General features: G+C 32.4%; 1 protein-coding gene across 1 annotated transcript in view; it reads right to left on the bottom strand.

Moving 5' to 3' along the window:
* Window positions 1-21659, bottom strand: part of ADCY2 (adenylate cyclase 2) — a 580155-nt gene that overhangs the window by 529812 nt on the left and 28684 nt on the right.

Below are 21659 nucleotides of genomic sequence, written 5' to 3' on the forward strand. Positions count from 1 at the left end.
TTTTAGCACATTTTAAGACTATGGGAGGATTCTCATTTACTACTAAATTTTGTGTAGAGTTACAAAATCTTATCCTTATTCTTTCCTTAAATTTTTTTTTGTTTTGCACAAATCTGTTAACTTCTTCTTGACATTGATGAAGACAACATTGATGATCATGATGATGATTATGGTGATGGTGATGATGATGATGATGTAGCTAATGATACTTATGGAGAGATAACATTATTTTTATCTTAAATATGTGGAATCTAATTGACATAAAAATGATTAGGTTTTCTAAGCTCAAAAAGAATCATAGGACTAGATTATGAAGGAGCAGAGAGCTAGATATTATCTAATCTAGAGTTTCTCATTTCTGCCTAGAACATTGCTGAGAGAAGATTGATTATCTAATTTGGTTTTCAGTACTTCTTAAATGAATAATTAAATAATCATATACTCTTAAAAAGAACTCTGATGTAGTCAACTTTACTTTTAGGAAAATATTTTTCTTTAGAGGTCATAGATAGCTCCATCACTATCCTAAAATTCACAATTTCCTGATTTTTGTTAGACTAACTAGGGTGGAGTAACCTAAACTTCACAGATGTGAAGAAGGACATTCCAGGTGCAGGAATCAGAGAATAAAAGAAGGCAGCAGAAACTGGGAATGGTGAGTTGAACAGTTTGACTTACCAACATGCAAATTAAGGAGATAAGTTTGAAATACATTTTGTAAAGTAGGTCAGAGCCAGATTGAGAATCATCTTGAATTATAGGATTGGAAATTTTTATTTTATTGAATCTCCATTAGTGAACCACTGAATGATTTATCAGAATAAGGAGGGTTGGGAGTTGAGGAGGGTCACAAGAAGCTTCTAAAGAAATTCAGGTGAGGAGTAATGACTCAGGATGGCAGAAGAGAAATAGCATGGAAAAGATGGCTGGGTCCTATTATTTTGGCTACATACCTATATTCAAATCATTATAAATAGAAGAAACACTGTTAAATAGCAATGGGAATAGACCATCATATCATCTGCAAAGAGTTATACCTTGGTTTCCTCATTACCTATTTTAATACCTTCAATTTATTTTTCTTCTCTAATTGCTAATGTTAGTGTTTCTTAGTATAATGTTAAATAATAGAGGTGATGATGGGCATCCTTGTTTCACTCCTAATCTTATTGGGAAGGCTTCTGACTTTTCCCCATTGCAAATGATACTTGCTGATGGTTTTAGATACATATACTGTTTATTTATTTTAGGAGAGACCCTTCTATTCCTATGCTTTCTAGTGTTTTCAATAGGAATGAGTGCTGTATTTTATCAAAGACTTTTTCTGCATCTATTGAAATAATCATGTGATTTTTGTTGGTTTGCTTGTTAATATGGTCAATTATGTGGATGTTTTTCCTAATATTGAACCATCCTTGCATTCCTGGTATCAATCCCACCTGACCATAATGAATAATCCTAGTGATCACTTGCTGGAGGATTTATGCTAGTATCCTATTTGAGATTTTTGCATCTATATTCATTAAGGATATTATAGTTTTATTTCCCTGTTTTTGACCTTTTTGGTTTTGGAATCATCATCTTGTGAACTGGAACAACCTCCAGGAAATTATGCAGAGTGAAAAGAGCAGAACTAGGAGAACATTGTACATAGAGATGGATAAATTGTGGTACAATCAAACGTAATAGACTTATCTACCTACAGCAATACAATGATTTAGGACAATTTGGAGGGACTTATGAGAAAGAATGCTATCTACAGTCACAGGAAGAACTATGGGAATAGAAACACAGAAGACAATCAACTACTCAATCACAAGAGTCAATGGGGATATGATTGTGGATATAGACTCTAAATGATCACCCTAATGCAAATATTAATGGTATAGAAATGAGTCTTGATAAATGACACATGTAAAACCCAGAGGAATTGTGCATTGGCTACAGGAAGGAGTTTGGGGGAAGACAGGAAAAGAACATGAGTCTTGCAACCATGGAAAAATATTCTAAATTAATTAATAAAATTTAAAAAAAATAAATAGCTTTGGGAGGTTCTTGTACCCACCGGGAGATAATCAGAAAATCCACAAATTATCACTTCTATTGACACTTTAATTAGAGAGTTTATTTTTTAATAGTTGTAGGCTTTGCCAAGAGATCAAAAGAAACTATTTAAGTAACCTATGTCTATCTTGCATTCCACACAAATAGGCTTAGCTAATACTTTACATAGTAATAATGGTGATCAAGAAAATAAATGTTCCTTATGTAATTTACAAGTGTTTTATTTTTGATTTTAAAAAAATAGCATGAGTTTGGTGATTGTTCTCTACTGTAGATATCCACTGAGTTTCAATATGATCATGAAACACAGTCTAACATTCACAGAAGGAAAAAAGAACAAGAAAGTATTTATTATTCAGCCATTATTTCTACAGCATCATGTAGCAGAGAAGTTACTTAAGTTGGAGTCAAAAGCACTAGATTTGAATTCTGGTTTCAGTACTTTAATACTTATGTGATACTGGGCAGGAACCAAATTATGGGATCTAGTTTCTTCATCTTTAAAATGAAGTGGGTGCCTTATATGGCCTCTAATATACCTGATGGCTTTAAATATATATTCTTTTGAAAATGTGTATATATATATATATATATATATATATATATACACCATTTTGTGGCACATGTAGGGAAAGGACAAAGGGAACTATGACACATAAATAAAAGGCACATCCTCAAGAAACATATCATCTTGTTTGGAAGACAATATGAAAAAGATCAATTATAGTACCAAAAGGATGATGTGCATAAAAGAGTGATAGAAATGTTTTAAAGAAATTCTGTGAAGGGAAAGACCACTGAAGACTAATGCAACTAGAAAAAAATTTCATAGACAAGGTAGAACTTGAAAAATATAATATGCTTTTGATGTCATGAGTATTGAATTTTTGCCTGCTGTGAAAGGTTAAATTTTGGGGGGCAGGAGTTTGATCAAAAGCCAGTGAGCATTTTATTAAATGCAAAACACTTAATTTATTATCAGGAAATATGAATAGGAAATGAAAGTCATCTTATAATAAATAGGTTATAACTATACCCAAGATCCCAATCCTAACTAATTTTTTCCAGAAAACCCTATATCTATCTGCCTCAGAAGGACATTATCTTCTGCTAGGTCGAAGTCCTTGCCTACACTCACTACTCTCTCTATCTGATAATATAACCACTATCTATCTATCTTATCTACCCAGGTTAATCAATAATCAATGAGGCTATTAAGGCCTTAATTCAGTTCTCTGTCTCCAACCAGAGAGATTACTAGCAGCACAACCTCTCTCCAGGAGATCCAGAGACCAAAGCCCTTTTCAAAAGTCTGCAATTTACAAACCACACTCAGCCACACCCCTCTAATTGTCACCAACATCCAAGTAGCACAGCCAAACTTCACAGCATGTGCCAAACTTCACAGCAGGAGGTCTCTTACTGAAAAGTATTATTGCTCCTTTGCTTCTTATATAGGAAAAAGGAAAAATTAATAAAAACTCTCTTAACACCTTTGATGGCAAGGCCTATTGAACTTTATCTTTATGTCCTCAATGTCTCATATAGTGCCTTATGTATAATGGATATTTAATAAGAGTATCTTGAATTTACAGAACTGAATTGAACTGAACTTGGAAGGACTAGTAATATTTGGCTAGCCAGATGAGTACAAAAAAAGGAAGGTTGTCAAAACAATCTACAAGTGAGTTGCCTAGAGCTTGGTTCTATTACAAATATCCATTACCAAATGATAATTGTTTTAATAAGGTACTTCTCTGGATAAAGGTGCTTAGTTAAATGAAAGTCATCAATCAATGAACAAACATTTATTAAGTGCTGACAGCAATGCAGAGTACACTATGGGAAACAAAAAGCTTAAATAGGACATGATCCTTCCTCTCAAGGAGCTTAGAGGCTAGAATTAATTCAAATCATTTGAAATTGTTTCCCCCTGAATTTTAATATCAAAAACACATACCAAATAGAGTTATTTTCTGGTGCTTGTTTCTCTTATTAAGATAAAAAGGTGCCAAAGTTTAAATCTATACAATAACTTTAAGATTAAAAGTGCCATTAAAAAGAGAACCATTAAGGACACTCATAAAGCTTTTTTCTCTATTTTGTACATTATCTTGATTTCAGGTTTTATAGAAATAGTATGACATTTGCATAAAATATGTTTCATATCAGCAATAAATCTATGAAAGGCATAATATAATCATAATTTATAATTACTCAGCTAATACTGTAGATTGACATCATTGCTGGTTTTAGGGTCCCTTTTTACCCTGTGCAGAATATAAAAATGAGAACTTTTGATAAACGGAAAGGGTTATTGAAACTTACCCTTTAAAAACAGCCTTTTGGTAGTAATACTTGAACTATACATGTTGAGAACCTTAATGATATTCCAGGTTATAACAGTGATATTTTTTGTAATTCCAAGTTCATCATTATCTTGTGCCACCTGGAGTTATTTTGATTATTTATATAGGTAACTAACCAATGAGTGTTGCCTTAATTTATTTATACAATAATAAAAATACTAGTCAAAAGTACATACATTTTGTGTTGAATCAAATTTGACTTGGAAGAAAGCAGAAACTTTTAAAACTAGTTTTAATACTAACATTTAATTTATTTTCTTTTTGCCTTGAATATTTCATCCATTTAAAGACTAGTCTTTTCTTTTAGCCAGAGTAATGACACAGTAAACTTGAAACCTGGGAGTCATGTCTGGATGAAAATTGATTTTTGAAAATTGAAAATAGGAGACCAAAGGTTCTTTTTTTTTCTTTAGCTCTTACCTTCCATCTTGGAATCAATACTGTGTATTGGTTCAAAATAAGGGTGGTAAGAGCTAGGAAATTAGGGTTAAATGATATGCTTAGGCTCCTAGGACTAGGAGAGATCTGAGGATAGATTTGAGCACAGGAACTCTTCTCTCTAGGTCTGGATCTCACTTCACTAAATCACCTAGTTGCCCCTGAGACCAATATTTTTAATATTTGGTAAGCAATTCTATCATCGTCCTACAGTAAGTAATAGTTTTAACATAATGTTTTCTGTACTTCATAACTATTGTTTTATTTGGAGGGAAAAGACATTCTAATTGTGTAGATATAGTAAAATGTAACATTTTAATCATTTTGTCTATCTTCATTTTGCCTCAGTAAAAATTTAAAACTAATTGAAACCTGGACTTCAACATGATTTTCTTTTTTTATAATATATAAATGTGATATATATAATATATAAATGTGATATATATATTGGGTGAAATGACCAAATTTCAATAAATGCAATGTAAATATTTAGAACTTAATTCATAATATGCTTGAGAGATAACCTTATGCATATGCACCACAATATACATCCAAGGTATCTTCAACCAGATTTCCTTTTCCCATTAATAAATCTAGTCCTCAGAGATTGGCTGAATCTCCCCCAGATTTCTAGAATCACTCCTCAGTATTCAAGGAATTTTTATCTAATGCCCTCAAATTGAGCTTCCACTAATAATCCATAAAGATTATTAACCAAGAATCATTTAGTCAGTCAGTTTGAAGGAACTTTTTAGGAATAGAGATATTTACTGTTGGATCCCAGAAAATAATAAAACTAAATAATACAAAGGGCTATGACATACTTTTCTTACCCAAGTGCATGAACTATTTGGGGTTAAGCTGACTCAAATTTAAAAAGCCCATTTGGCAGAGTTTATCGCTCTATGTTGCTGGGTGCCACAATATTAGAAATCCCTCAAGTGTGGTATAATCTTTTGGTTGATCTCCTTGTTTAGTGTGGTTCCAGTCTTTTCTTTTGTCCAAAATAATGTAGATCTTATTGCCAGATCATCCAGCAACACCATTTGGGACATCAGTGGGAATATATGAAATATAACATCTCTCTTTTTGGCCCTTAATAAATTCTTGTTGACCGATAAAAAGGGGATCCAATTCCAATTAACTTCATGCTGTTATACAGGAGCCAGAGGGAATAATAAAATCCCAAGGCCAATTAGAGCAGGGTTATTGACAGGCATACTCTTCATCAAGTGGCTTTCAAAGATTTTTTCCTACTTAGTTAAAAGTATTTCGATTGATTGAGTGCTGTACTTGACTAGTTAAAAGTATCAGGCTAAAATGAGATGGGCTTGTTTTAATCTCATTCTGTCCTTCACTGACCTGTTGATGTTGCTTATTTCTACAACAGAATCCTAAATATAGAAAAGTGACTATCCAATATTTTTCCTCAAGGGAAAAAATTATGGAAACTTCACAAAGTATCAAAGGAGCTCCTTCAATTTTTGGCTCACTTTATAATTGTTAGCAAGTTCCTTCTCATATTACACCTCTGACCTTACCACAACTAGCCTGTGTCTCTGGTCTCAATATCAATCCAGTGACATTCACATAAAAGGAACTTTAGATGATTAGCCAAGGGAACACAAAAGTTGGGGTGATGATGGAAACAGATATCTTCCCTTATTTAAATCAAGAAGTAGGACAGAATGAGGATTAGAGTGTGGGAGTTACAGGAAAAATAATATCAGTTCATTAATAGGGCATACTTCTTTCATGATTAGATTTATAATCAACAGAGATAAAGGGAAAATGCAATGGAGTTCAAAAGGAAGGATCGTAAGAAAAACAAACTATATTTTATCCCTTTCTTATAATCCCCAAACCTTCTTTTTTACCTGATATTTAATGGTTTCAAACTCAAATTGGAATGTGACTCACTAAATCATCATTAAAAACCCCACAGGCTATTATAATTTGACAGTTTAAAGTATGTTTCCAATGTTTTATTGTAATTTTATTTTGCTAAATATTTCCTAATCATATTTTATTCTGGTTCAAGATTTACTAAGAGTGTGGTGGGCTATATATGTGGCACATATATTCTACCAATCTCAACTTTAACCATTCCAATTCAATTTCTCTCCATAGTCTATTGCCATAATGCATGCCCAGTCTGCTATGAGTTATTGAAAAATGGAGAATTTTTCACTTGCATTTAATGTCAGATAGGAGACATTGTGTAGAGTGAAAATATATGATTGAAATGTTTGTTTAATAATTTTAAAAGTTTAGACAACAAGCAAGAAAACTAGAAATCCTACAGTGTGTGTATGTGTGTGTGTGTGTATGTGTGTGTGGAGTTTGTGATTACTCTTCTTTCATATTATTTCAGATGTGGTTTCACCACACCACCTTCCTTTTACCTAAATACCCTGATATTTTTGAATTTTGATTACTCCAGTGAATTTTCTCATCATTTTATCTAATTATTTAAAATATCATTTAAGTAATTTGAATAGAAAACCATTATTTAGAATTCAATATTATCTTATGTTAGCATACCCTAACCAAGAATTTTAATTATTTCCATGTTAGATTTTTAAATAATTCTATAAAATAATTTTTTTCTAATTGTATTTAGATGAGTTTTATGTTATTCTGAGAAATTGAATATATTCTTATTGTTACTTTAAAAGAGTTTATCTTAAAATCTCTTCTAGGTATTTTTAAAATATCATGTTAAAATGGCTTATTTTTGTAGGTTTATTCTATTTCTTGCTATTTAATTGAAGTTGTGACTATCTGAAATTCATTTAGTTTTATTCTGCAGACTTCTCTAAGTAACCATTTGATGTCACCGAAAATCAGAGATTATTTTGTTTCATTTGTTTGTGCATATTCTTCCTCTCTCTCTTTTTTAATAGAAATTCTTATTATTTAGGATTAGTAGTCTTTCTAGATAATAATAGAGGTCATGAGTACTACTGCTCTTATTAGAATAATTTAAATTGTTTCTTGATTACAAATGACTGTTTTTTTTAAGATTTAAATGCAATCACATTAATGAAATATCTTTATTCCTGTACTTTTGTCTTTTAGAACAGGAGGGTATTTAGCTGAAGGAATTTATTGATTTAGTCATGCATTTTGTATTATTTTTGTTGATGCCTTCATTAAGTTTATAGTTTTCCTAATTTTGAACCATCCTTGCATGTCTAGTATTAATTAATACTTATCAAAATAAAAGTAAATGGTTTTAATATAGTCTGTAGTATCTTCCCTAATACTTTACTTAACTGGTCTACAGGCATCTTTCTCTGTATAATCTCATATTAATTTGAGCATCTGGGGATATTTTTATCTCATAAAAATGAGTAAACTTGCTTTTTTCTCTTTTTGGAAGACTCTGAAGTACAAGATACATGTGTTTTTTAAATAATTAACAAAAATTTGCTCTCAAATCCATGTGATCCCATTATGATTATTTCCCCTCTGAGATTTTATTCTTAGATTGTTTAATTTTTTTCTAAGATAGGGATTCTTTAGATTCTCCATTCTCTGTATTAATTGGTTCATTTTAAATTTCAATAAATATTCATTTCTTTCATTGAAGTTTTCTCTGTTGTAGGTAACTAATTGGGGCTGTTAGTTTATGTGACATATAAAATATGTCTTTATTTCTCTTTCACTTGCTGTGAATGACTACTTTTTATTATGATGATTTGGTCATCTGTCTTTTAAAAATAAAATTAGAATTGATAATAGTTTAGTCATTGTGTATGTCTTTTTTATCAATAGAATTTGTTTATAAGTGTCTCAATTCCTCCCACCCCTTGCCATATCATAGAAGGCACCCTCCAGGAGACAGATATGTATATGTAGATTTTGTCTTTCATGTTTCCTTTATCAGTTAATTCTCTGGAGGTGACATTAAGTTATTTTTTACATATTAAATATGTAGTTGTATATAATGTTCTAATCATTTTGCTGTTCATCATGCCATGTAGTTTTTACAAAGATTTTTTTTAAATTATTCTGCTCATCATTTCTTTGAAGCAGTATCAACCCTTTTTTCCAGTTCTTTACCATCACAAAGACAGATGCTATAAATATTTTTGAACATATAGGTTATTTTCTTTTTTCCTTGATCTTCTTGAGAAGCATACTCAGCAAAAGATATTGCTGGGTTCAAGGATAAATACAATTTTATGACTCCCTGAGTATAATTCCTTACCGATCTCCAAAATGGTTGGATCAGTTCACAGTTCCACCAAAAGTACATTAGTGTCTCCAGTTTTCTGCAACTCCTCTGATATCTGTCATTTTGCCTTTTTGTCATTTTAGCTAATCTGAAGAATATGAAAGAATATCTCAGAATTGTTTTGGTTTACATTTCTCTAATCGGTAGTGATTGAGAGCATTTTTTTATTGTGCCTATATATGACTGATTTCTCCATCCAAAAATTGTCTATATCCTTTGTCCATTCATCAAATGGGGAAAGCTCTTCTTCTCATAAATTTTACAAAGTTCTCTATATATATTTAAAGATGAGACCTCATTCAGAGAGGCTGTTTATAATCCCTCCCTAATTTTCTCCTTTTCTTCTAATCTTGGCAGCATTTATTTTATTTATACAAAACTTTTTAAATTTAATATATTCAACATTATCTATTTTATATCTCACACTGATCTCTCTTGTAATACACATAAATTCCTCTCCTATTCATAAATCTGATATGTAATATGTTCCCTTTTTGTCTAACTTGCTTATGATATCTCCCTTTATCTCCATACCATATATCAATTTTGATCTTACTTTAGCAAATGGTACAAAATATTAGTATATACATAGTTTTTACCAAACTTCATTCTAGTTGATCCAATAATTTTTGCCCAATAGTGATTGCTTATCCATGAAATCTGAATCTATACTTTTGTCAAATACCATTTTACTATAATATTTTATTACTGCCTGTTATATGTCTATCCTTTCCTATGTGTCTTCTAAAATCAGTTGTATTTATTGATATAATCTGTTGGTTTTAATTTTAATTTATCTTTTCATTAACTTGCAAATGCCTATTCTCAAACTTATTTTCTAGTTTTGTTTTTTTTAATTGCAGGTCAGTTCTTAGTTTCTCTTTTTTAAAAAATAACTGATAATGTTAAGAAACCTAAATTTTCCTCTAAGGCCTAATTTTAACTGAATGCCACAATTTATTGTATATTATTTAATCATTATGGTTTACTTTGATACAATTATCGTAGGTGTTTCATTTCTTATTTGTTCTTATTTGTATTATTATTCATGGTAACAAAGACTCCATGTAAATAATTTTTGGTATTTTATTCATTGATTATCATTTTATTGCTATATTTTCTGAAGGGCTTGTTAAGATATTTGTACATTTATAGATTTATTGGATTTTTATATTTGTGAATGTAAACCAATTTTTAAAGTAACATGAGATACTGAAAAATAGTTCTATTCTTTTGCTCCAGAATGTCCTACTCTAATCTCTTATCTCATTTATGGAAGTGATTCTGGATCCTTAAACCCTAAACAAGTAGAGTGGAAGCACTGACAATTTCTACCAAGCTAGAAAGGCTTGAAGTTAGAAAGGTTTCTGTGGTAAATCAAGTCTACTTTTCAAGGACTAGCCTAATTATAGAAAGCATTAGCAGCACCAGGTTGCCAAAAAGTTGATAAATTTTGTTTTCTGTCAAATTATGAAATAAAAAAAAATCAAGTGCAGTGGTCTCTTTCAGCCATCTTAGTAACAATGGAAAGGGAATACAAAAAAGGGAGTAGTGAGTTAAGAATCATACAGTAGTTAGACTATTGATAAACTTTCATCTATCTGTTTCAATTTTAAATGTGAAATACTTACTCAAATATTGTGTAAACACATTACTAGAGAAACTGAATGATATTGATCTTGATAATCTCATTATAAACAAAATCAAGAGGAGGAAGTCATAACTAAGTTTAAGGATAGATCACAGTTTCTCTGTGAAAAGGACATGAAGAAAACAATGTTATTGTGAATTGAGGAGCAAAAGAAGAGGTTACTTCTTTGCCACATTTGGTCATGTTGCTATTCTTTTGGTAAGATATTGTGGAAAGGACCACTACGAAAGTAATGGCAATCCGAATATCAGTGTTTATAGGATAAAGAGGAAAAAATGTTCTGTAAAATACTTTAGAAGATCTAAAATTACATCTGCAAAAAAATCTTATCACTGAGTGAATTCATTGCAAAGGTCTTCTGACTAGATTTAAGTGAGGCAGAGTTGCACAAAGTTATCAGGCTTATTCCCTCCGCCAGAGTCTGCAAAGTCCAATGTCAAGACAAAAGTCAAGGTGATTGGTGATGGCTCCAGACGCAGTGGATGACGTTGGCTTCTTTGAAGTCTAACTCAACTCTAAGCACTCTGCAGTCCCTGTTTCTATCCTCTTTATGGCCCTTGAGACAAGTTGTCCTCATCCACCCCCTTTTGCCTTGGGAAATATGCCTCTGATAGAGACCCCCCTAATTCACCAATACCTTTGAGCTATGTTAGTTCTGCTCAATCTGGTTTAGCCTACTTGCTGAAACAGTTTACTTTGGGGTGGCTGCTGAGCATGCTACAACTTCTTGGCATGAAAAGTGAGAGCTGGGTAGACAGCTAAGGAGGAAGGTAGACCTGAGTGGGGCTCCACAAATGCTCACAGCAGAGGGACTAGTGTTCCTTGAATATAACTTTGATGGCAGAGTGGGTGGACAGAAACCCAGGCCTGGGGTCAGGAATAGTCAAGTTTCAATTCAGCCTCAAAGAGAGACTAGCTATGGGATCCTGGGAAATCTTTTATTGTTGTTTGCTCGGTTTCTTCATCTATAAAATGTCCTTAAATGACAAACTAGTCCTCAGTCTTTGCCAACAAAATCCCAAATGGGCTCACAAAGAGTCAGACATGACTGAACAACAACAAAATATTTTGGACTATCTCTACAGCTAATTGCCATTCAAGGGAATGTAAAAGAACCTAAAAAGTACCTTGACCAATAACCATCTAACTTATTTGACAGGAGGAGAGATGTGGTAACACAGCATAATATTGGCTTGAACAGATAAACTCATTAAAATATTATGGAAAAAATGAATAAAGGTAATGATCTGTATCTTCCCATGAAAAAAAAGGGGGAACATTCTGTATGAAATATATAAAAATACAGGGCAAAAGTAACACTTTTATTGAGTGATTGAATGTGTTTTCAAATGTAGGACTTTTAAAGAAAGAAATGTAGGGGGCAGCTGGGTAGCTCAGTGAATTGAAAGCCAGGCCTAGAGACTAGAGGTCCTAGGTTCAAATCTGACCTCAGACACTTCTCTGATCCTGGGCAAGTCACTTAACCCCCATTGCCTAGCCATTACCACTCTTCTGCCTTGGAGCCAATACTAAGTATTGATTTCAAGACAGAAGGTAAGGGTTTAAAAAATGTAAGCAGTACAACAAACAAGAGAAAATTAAAAAAAAAGTTCTACAAAGATTTTTATAACAATATTTTTAAACTATCAAGGATAGTAGAGTCACTTGCCATCTTTTAACTTCAATGTCAATATCAACATCAATATCAAAAGCCTGGATTGCTTAAAGAAGGGGTAAAATTATAGTATAAATAACAAAACAGAAGAATTCTAATTTCTTTTTTTAAATTTTTTTTAAGAATTCTAATTTCAAGAAGCTTACATTCTATGGAGAGACAATATATACCCATATACTGACACAAAAAACCTTCACATAGGGAGCATGAATTCAAAATTATCCCAAAACAATTAAATTTGAAATACGGAGAGAGGCAGGTTGGTGGAACCAGTAACAATTTCATATATAAGTTCATGTTTGAATTTAATCTAGAAGGAAATGACAAATTCTATTAGAATTAGATGGACAGGAAGTGAGTCCATCCAAAGCAAAGGGATAGTCATTACAAAGACTTCTGGATGGGGTCTAGAAGGGTGTATGTAACTAAGAGAATAAAATCTAGTTTGCCTGTAGAAAGATGAGATTAGAAAGATTGGATCATATTATGAAGGAATCTAAAAATAAACCTTGAGTTACTATTTTGTCACAGTTGCAGATAAAGACTCACTGGAGTTTTTTGAGTAGAGAATTGACTTAAAAAATTAAAGCCTTCTATTCCATATAGAATTGATACTAAGTATTGATTAGAAGGCAGAAGCATGGTAATGGCTAGGTAACTGATGTTAAGTGATTTTCCCAGAGTCACACAACTAGAAAGTGTCAGATTTACATCCCAGGACCTCCTGTCTCCAGGCATGGCTCTCTATTTAATGAGCCACCTCACTGGCCCAAGTAAAATCCCTATGGCCTAAAAATTGTGAATCATGAAATAGAATGATAGAATGAAGAGAGTTTTGAAGTAGGAAATCAAATTTTAAGAATATTTCAGTAGTCCAGGTGGAAGGTGATATGGGATGAATTGAGATAATTGTATAAGTAATGGGAGAGATGTAGACAGAATTGCCAAGATTTAAAAATTCATTAAATTTGTAAGGTGACAGAAAAATAAGGTCTTGAAGATAATTCCAAGATGGTGAACACAAGGGTTTAAAATGATGGCTTCAACAAAAACAGATAATTTTTAAAGTGTAGATTTAGGAAAAAGAGATGATGAATTCTATTTTAGATATGGTGGGTACTTTTAGATATTAAATAATAAATTTTATAAGTCCCTTAATGCTCCCTAATTTCTCCAAGAAAAGTTAATCTTAATAATAGTATTCTATTAGCATTTTCGGATGTCATTGAGTCTCGAATACTATAATATTTAGATATTTTAAAATGAATATCTGTCACAGAAAATCATACTAATTGTGAATACAATGGATAAAGAACTATAAAGATGAAGCAGAATAAATTATTATTATAGGACAAAAATTATTATAAGACAAAAGAAAGTGATAGCTAGTAGACTACCTACATAATCTATACAAGTCCTCATGATCTTAGGAGAAAGAGAAGAGTTGGCTACCCCTATGTCCTCCACCTTCACATTGTGACAAACTTATGGGTGTTGATGGATAAAACTTGCATAGGAAAGTCAGGGATGAATGGGTAGTAATCTGTGACAATGAAGGGAACTACTACATTGATGAGATCACAAATCAAGATCACATGAGTAAATGAATATTTCCATTCAATAACCCCTAAAGACATTTAAAAAAAATAACTTTATGTTCAGTCCCTTAATTTCTGCCTGAAAAAATGGATGTTGAGTCAATATCACTAACTTACTATTTGCTTTATTAAAATTCAGTATGATTTTCCTATGAATACTTACAATTAATGATGTTTGATAGTCTATACATACATACATATATATATATATATATATACGCACACACACATATGTATACATACATACAATACATATGGGGGAAGTTAGGTAGCTAAATAGATAGAGCACTGGGCCTGTAGTCAGGAAGACCTGAGTTCAAATCTCCTCTTAGCCACTTAGCAACTGTGTGATGCTAGGCCATTTAACTATTTGCCTCAGTTTCCTCATCAATAAAATGAGATGGAGAATGAAATGACAAACCACTACAGTATCTTTGCCAAGAAAATACCCCCAAAAGATCATGAAAAATTGGAAATGACTGAAAAAAATATACAATAATAAAACACATTTGTGTGTATATTTATACATATATATGCTTTATATACAATATTTTTATAATTCCATTATCAAATATACCTTTAAAAGTAATGCTGTTGTGATAATTGTCTTCCTTGACTATGTCATTTTTAATTTTGCCTTGCTAATGATCAAGATTAATACTTTTGCTTTGGGGATTTATTTGATATATAATAAATTCTATTCTAATTTCTTATATTTTATGTTTTAATTGTGCTACTTACATACAAAAAATAAACTTGTTTTCTAATCTGTACTGCCTACCTGTTTTATAAGAGAATTCATCCTATTCTCTTTCATGAATATGATATTTTTTCCATCAAATTCTATTTTATTAAATTTTTCCTTAAAAAAATAACAATATGCAGTCTACGTTTTAAAGGGTTATATTTTTTCTTAAACCTTCAGCTTCTGTCTTAGAATCAATACTGCCTATTGAGTCTAAGGAAGAAAAGTGGTAAGGGCTAAGCAATGGGCATTACTTGCACAGGGGTCACACAGCTAGGAAGTGACCAAGTTCACCTTTGAACCTAGGATGTCCATTCTTAAGGCTTGGCTCTCAAACCACTGAGCCACCTAGCTGCTCCTTCTTGTGTATTGCATATAATCTCATTCTCCCTCCACCACCACCACCCCCACACATTTCCACCCCGGACCCAAATTAATGGATCTTCTGTTGCTCACTTTTAGTTTTTCTTAAATGAGGTCTCATCAATTCTATTTGCTGGTTGTGACCAATATAATTCTTTATTTCACTCTCCAGATTAAAAACAGTTCTCTTCACTCTCCTTGTTGCAATACAGTATGGCAATTATTTTATTATCCTTCTTTTAATGTATATCCATCTTTTATTTTCTTCTTTCTGAGCCATAATAAAGTCTTATTCACAAGACATCCCCTTCATTCATCTTCTAGCTTAGTGTTTAAATGATGTTCATCTATGACACTCCCAATATAGTAAATATTAATTTCCTTCATACTCCCTCTACTATCTGTTGTTAAAGTTGATCTTTCCTGAACAAATAAGTCCAGAACTTGTCTGTCTTCTCAGTGACCTATAAACAAATCAGGAATATAAATGAATGATAATCTTTTCTCCCCTAAGAATATAAGCATGCAATCATCAATTAAACTTTTGAGGCTATTCAAAATTATTGAACTTTTGTTTTGGTCATTTAGACCTGTGATTACATGCCAAAACATGTCCTTAGACTTTTTTCAAGAAGAGCCACTTAAAAGTAATTAAGTCTCCTAAAAATTCTGTCTCATAGGCACTATTTGAATGTCATCATTATTATTCTGGTGGTGGTGGTGATGATGATGTCTATTTTATCATCATAGAATTAATTTTACAATTTTAATTTTACAATCTGGGTTAGCCTGTCTGTTGCAATGCTTTTACCAGAGTGTGGTTACTGTGCATGCTACAGCTTCTTGGAGCCACACATGAGAGTTAGGATAATGGTGACACCAAAGATGATACCAAAGAGTAGCCCTAAGAGGGGTCACCAAATGTCCTCACCAAAGATCCTATTCCTATATACCCTAAATTGTAAATAAAAGACTCCAAATCTATTGGGAAGAGAAAATCCTACCCCAAGCATATGAAGACTTCCTCAACAGATGGGGGGATGAGAACAATGTATTCTAATGGCCATGAAGGTAGCTGAAGAAAGTGCAATTGAGCTCCTAGACCATGGTCAGACAATAAATATGCCAAAGGATCTACTGCATCCTGGGCCATTGCCAATCATCTTGACTCTTATCTTGTTTCTGGATTTCAATGATTCTAGAAGAGAGTGAGGCTGTTGACTTCATGTAATTCTTCTCATTTTAATCTATTCATTGTTTAAGTCAAGGCATCACCCTGTTATGTCATTGGTCCTCTTCGAAAACAAAGGCAAACAACAGTTTTATAAGATAGATTATTCTTAGGTGCAAAGCGTGTTCTTTTGCTTTTCAGTACATCTTATTCCATTTTTTCAGCTTTTATTTTGTTGACGGGAAGTAAGTCCATGTGATTCTGTCTAAGGTAAACTTGCTATATGATTTTTCTCTTCCTGGCCATTTGAAAAACCTTTTGATTGTAATTTGACAGCTCTGAAACTTAGCAATAAAGTTTCTGGTGTGTTAAACTCAGAGTTTAAATCTGTTAGCATTCTATGGAGTCTCTCAAGGGATGTTTTATCTTTTAGCTTTAGTCTTTATGGGAAATTTTATTTGATGATTACCTAAAAAAATCATGCTCATTAATTTTTTTCCTATAAGTGAATATTCTAAAATCTTCTCTCAGAATGTTATTTGCCAGGTTAACTGCTTTGAATTATGGATACTGCCTTAGTTCCTGGCATTTTACTCTCTTTTGATCCCATCATGATTTTAAAAATTCTAATATTTTATTTATTTTTTCTTTGGTCTTCCCAATTTTTCTTTTAAAGTATTCATTATTTATGTTGTATATTATAAAATGTGTATATATACATGTATACATGATAATACATGTCCTGATTGAATTGCCTGCCAATATCAGGAAAGAAAAGGGAAGAGAAGAAGGGAGATCATATAACCTAGGACAACTTGTGTGGAAATTTTTTATTATATGTAATTGTTAAAAATAAATAAATATAATTTTAAAATGTATTTATTATTTAAACATTGTTTTACTTTCTATGTTGATCTTCCATTATTCTTCTTTCAAATTTTTTTCCATTAAAAGCCTTAATGTCACTCTTATCTCTTCTTTAAATTCTAGCCTCTGTCAGCTATCGTTTAGCCATTCTTTTCTGTCTTTTTGAGATGTAGTTATTTTGTAGAATTATTTTCTTCTTTAGGAGTTTTCCCTTGACTTTTACTGAGAAGTTATAAAATACACAGATTTGAATTTCAATGTTTCATTCTCATCTTTTTTTAAACTCATCTCCTTTGTGATGAAGTCACTAAAAGAATGAAGAAACTTTTAAAAGCTGGGCATGATGTAGGGTTGAAGGTGACAGTGACTGAAAATGTTAAGTTGTTTATGCATGTTTTAAAAAAATAACAAAATAATTTGGTGATATAAAAAAGAAGAGTTGGGGGAGGAACAGGATGTGATTAAAGTAGTACCTTAGAGTGGATGGAAAACTCATAAAGTCACAGCACTAACCTCAAATCTAATGTGTGAAAATCACACTAGGTCTGGGAAGGTTTTTATTTTCCCTTATTATAAACTTCTCATAATTTTCATCTTTCTATCCAACTAAAAAGGATATTGATATAATGAAACAAAAATCTTTGAGTATCCCAATTATATTTCCTAAGAAGGATTTGTTATTTATATATAAAGGTTATTCTCAAGTTGAAAAGTTATAGAATGTAAAATATCAACAATGATCACAGAAGAATATGAAGAATGAGTTCATAAATCATGTCTGCACCTTTAAAGTATGACACCAAATAATAGAGATGCCACTGTAGTATTCCTATATTGAAAAATACTGCTTTTCGTCAATCAGTTACACTCTACCCTCCACTATCATTTGTTACTGGTCAATTTTTGAACTCCCTTCCTCTGTATACAGCAGGACCAAATGAAAACAGAAAAATGATGTCACCACGTACAATAGAACCAAGTCACTTAACAGTGCCAACACATTACAGACATCCCTTGGTCAAATTTTCTGCCTTGAAAGAGAAGAGCAAAGTCTGTCACATTTAGTCCTTTGGAGGAGTTATGGCCAGGAGGGTACAAAAGAATAAACATAGACATGGCCATTATGTAATCATTGACAGGAGGCAGAGCTAATGATAGTCTTTCATTTTAGTAGCTTCAATTATATTAATTCATTGCACCTCTCAACTCAAATACTGGTTCAGTTCAAAAGGGACAGGAAAAGATATAACTCTTCAGCTGATGGTCTGTTGTTTTACTAGGTCATGCCCTGGAGAATGAATTCTGTACAAACTCCAATACACTTTTAAAGCCAAGAGAGTCATTCTTAGCCAAGTCTCAAAGGAATCTATAAATCACAACCCAGGAATTCCTTTCTTATTTATCTATATATTAGAACACAGTATTTTCTATATACATGCAAGTTATTAAGCCTGGAAATAATTGTTCTGAGTGCACATGTGTACATAGGAATTAGTGGAATTATTTGGTCAAGAATCAATCAGTCTGTAATAATCTGGGTTCAGATAAGAGAAATTGAATTCAAGCTTATAATGACAACAGTTCCAACTGGCTCCAACCTAAATTATGGAGCATAAGATTATGTATTTCTCAATAACTCTTGGGAAATGCTTCTGGGGAAATGAACATTCTTTAATAACCTGATTTAACTGTGGGTCCTATTAATAGAAAAGTCCCATTTGGAGGGTGGGAGAAAGAGTCAGACTGGAATGCTTATCTGTACCATTTTTAGCTAAAATTTTTTTAAGTGTTTAGTAAGGAACCTTCCTTTCCTCTGTAGTCTAAGGGAAAACTTTAGCTTTTTCTACAAACCTGGAAGGATTAAGGAAAAATGTCCTCCCCAGGGGAAGCCTCAGGGAAGAATACCAATAGAGTATTTTCCCTGATTACTAGAAATGACCTTCCTTCTGGTCCAATCAATGGCAATGAAGTTCTGTACATTATGCCTACTGATTCATTCATCTGAAAATTCTCATTTCTGCAGGGGAAAATGACTGCTAGAGGGAGCTGAATTATATGAGTAAGCCAAGTTTTCTGAACTATACTGAATCAGCCCTTTGCCTTAATCTGTTTCTTTTTATATCTGAGAGGTAAGAATTCTTGTCACAGACAGTTTCATTTGTTTCTCTCTTACCAGAAATATTAATAATCTTTTACACACAGGGGGAAGCAATGTTACAGTGAACAGATGCTAAAAATTCTATAAACCAATTTGAGTCTTGATAAGCTCTGTGATAGTTATCACATGCAAAATGGTTTTCGGTCTCTTCCTGATGACACTCCCTGAGTAATAAGAAATTCAGAGAAAGAGATGTAAGACAAAGGTAGAGAATATGTCTGGTGGAGGATAAATTTGTTTTGGATAATCACCAATTCCTTTTACTAGTGTGTTTTTTTAGAGTAGCAAGCACATTAAGAATAGCTGAAGGAAAAATTAAAAAGAATCCTCCTGTGGGAACACTTTTTAAATATTACATTAAACAATAGCAAATGAAGCTATTTAGTCTAGCCTCACTTTGAAGAAGATGAGAAATACAATCCAACAATTATTGGTCTTCCACAGTATGGGAAGTAGGGCTACAGTGAAGAATAAATTGCAGAGTTATACATGAATATTTTAAATAATTATCAATCAGCCAGAAAATTAAAATACTATTATTGAATAGCTACAATATGCCAAGTACTATGTTAAGGAACATTGGGAACAGAAAGATATGAGTACACAAAATACAATTCAATTCAACAATAAATTATGAAGATCCTCTGGATGCTAGAGCTGAGCTAGAGGATGACACTAAGGATAACAAAACAAAAATTAAAAATTACTATTGTCCTCAGAAGTTTATATTCTAATAGTGGAGAGAGATGAAGGTCTAAAAGAGAGAAAGTAAAAAAAAAAACAAATCTATTTAAGAAAATCATTACTCTAAATGAGGATAAGGGAGACTCTGAAAGATATGTTACTTGCAAGATATTAATAAATAAGAATTTCCTTTAATCTTAGGATTGATTCATGGGGAAAGAAGGTGATATTTCATTATTTGGTTACCATATCGACTTAGAAATCTTTCATGAAAATATTTTTATTGTTTTGAAAGTCTGTACTTTGCTCCTTTTTTATGAGGTAGGAGGGGTTCCTATTAGCTGCTGCTGAGAAAAGGAAATTTGAAATACTAAATACAGGTGAGGCTGAGTGAGCTGTTGCTAAGCAACTCTTAATGGGAAATATTTTAAACTCTGGATTCTTCCTTCCTGGGAAGTTGGTACTGAACCCCAAATTTCTAAATTTTACCCTGCCCCTCAACTTGTCTGGAGGTCAAGAACACTTTCTTTGCTTACTAAACTACGTCACCTATTTAGCTTTGAGGTTATTAAACCTCTGTCTCCCAGTCAAACAGAAACAGAAAAAGAAAAACTCCATGGTATGTATGTATTTCATAAATCACTTGCTAAATATAAGTGGTAATCCACCGCAAATTTTAATAGTGCAAAGATGGCAGTCAAACTTTTGCTCTTTAAAATGTATTAGTAACAGATGTATAAGAAGTCTAGAAAGTTCTTCTCCCCCATCTCTTGCAAAACCCTGGCTAGTTCATGAAATCAGTATGGAGGGATGTTTTCTAGATATGGAAGGAGGGATGAAAGTAGTTTCCATAGGCCAGAAAGGTCAGAATCAGACTGGAGAAAACTCGGTATTCCCATCTGACTGATAGGTGGGGGTACGATGAAATAAGACTAGGGTAGTAGGGCAAGAACAGATTTCAGGGGCCCTTAAATGGAAGGAAGGAAGGAAACTAGCATTTATTAAGTTCCTACCACACATCAGGCAGTATGCTAAGTGCTTAACAAACATTGAGTCTTATCCTCATAATAACCCTCAGAGTGAGGTGTTATCAGTGTCCCCTAAATATAAGATTTTTCCTTCAAATCTCTTATAGTTAATTATTTGTCTTCTCTGATAGAAAGCTGACCCAATTACAGAGTTTAAAACAAACTAACAAATGGATTTGATCTTGCAAAAATTTCTCTCTTCGTTCTTCTTACTTCATTCTGCATGAGTTCCTTCAAGTTTCCCCAGGCTTCTTGGGATCTGTTCCTTTCATGTTTGCTTATACCAATCTGACTATTAATGTTTGTTATAATCCTTCTCCTTTTTCCCCAATGGGGAGGAATTGGTAAGGAGAGAAAATAAACGAGGTTATTTTTTAGCTTAATAAAAAACATGAAAAAAGATGGTCACAAGTCAATGCCTTTCAACTTTTTTATTTAATTCCAAACTAAAGAAGTATTTTTAAAATGTCCATAAGACAAGGGAGCAAAGGGGGAGAATGAATGCCTGTAGTCACTTGAAAAATAGACAAAGATAGCTATTGTATTGGGCTAAGAGAAATAATCCCTGTTACTATAAAAATATAGGGAAAACAGGAGATGGAGAA

Source organism: Monodelphis domestica, chromosome 3 (assembly GCF_027887165.1).
Source record: "Monodelphis domestica isolate mMonDom1 chromosome 3, mMonDom1.pri, whole genome shotgun sequence".
Classification (NCBI taxonomy): domain Eukaryota; kingdom Metazoa; phylum Chordata; class Mammalia; order Didelphimorphia; family Didelphidae; genus Monodelphis; species Monodelphis domestica.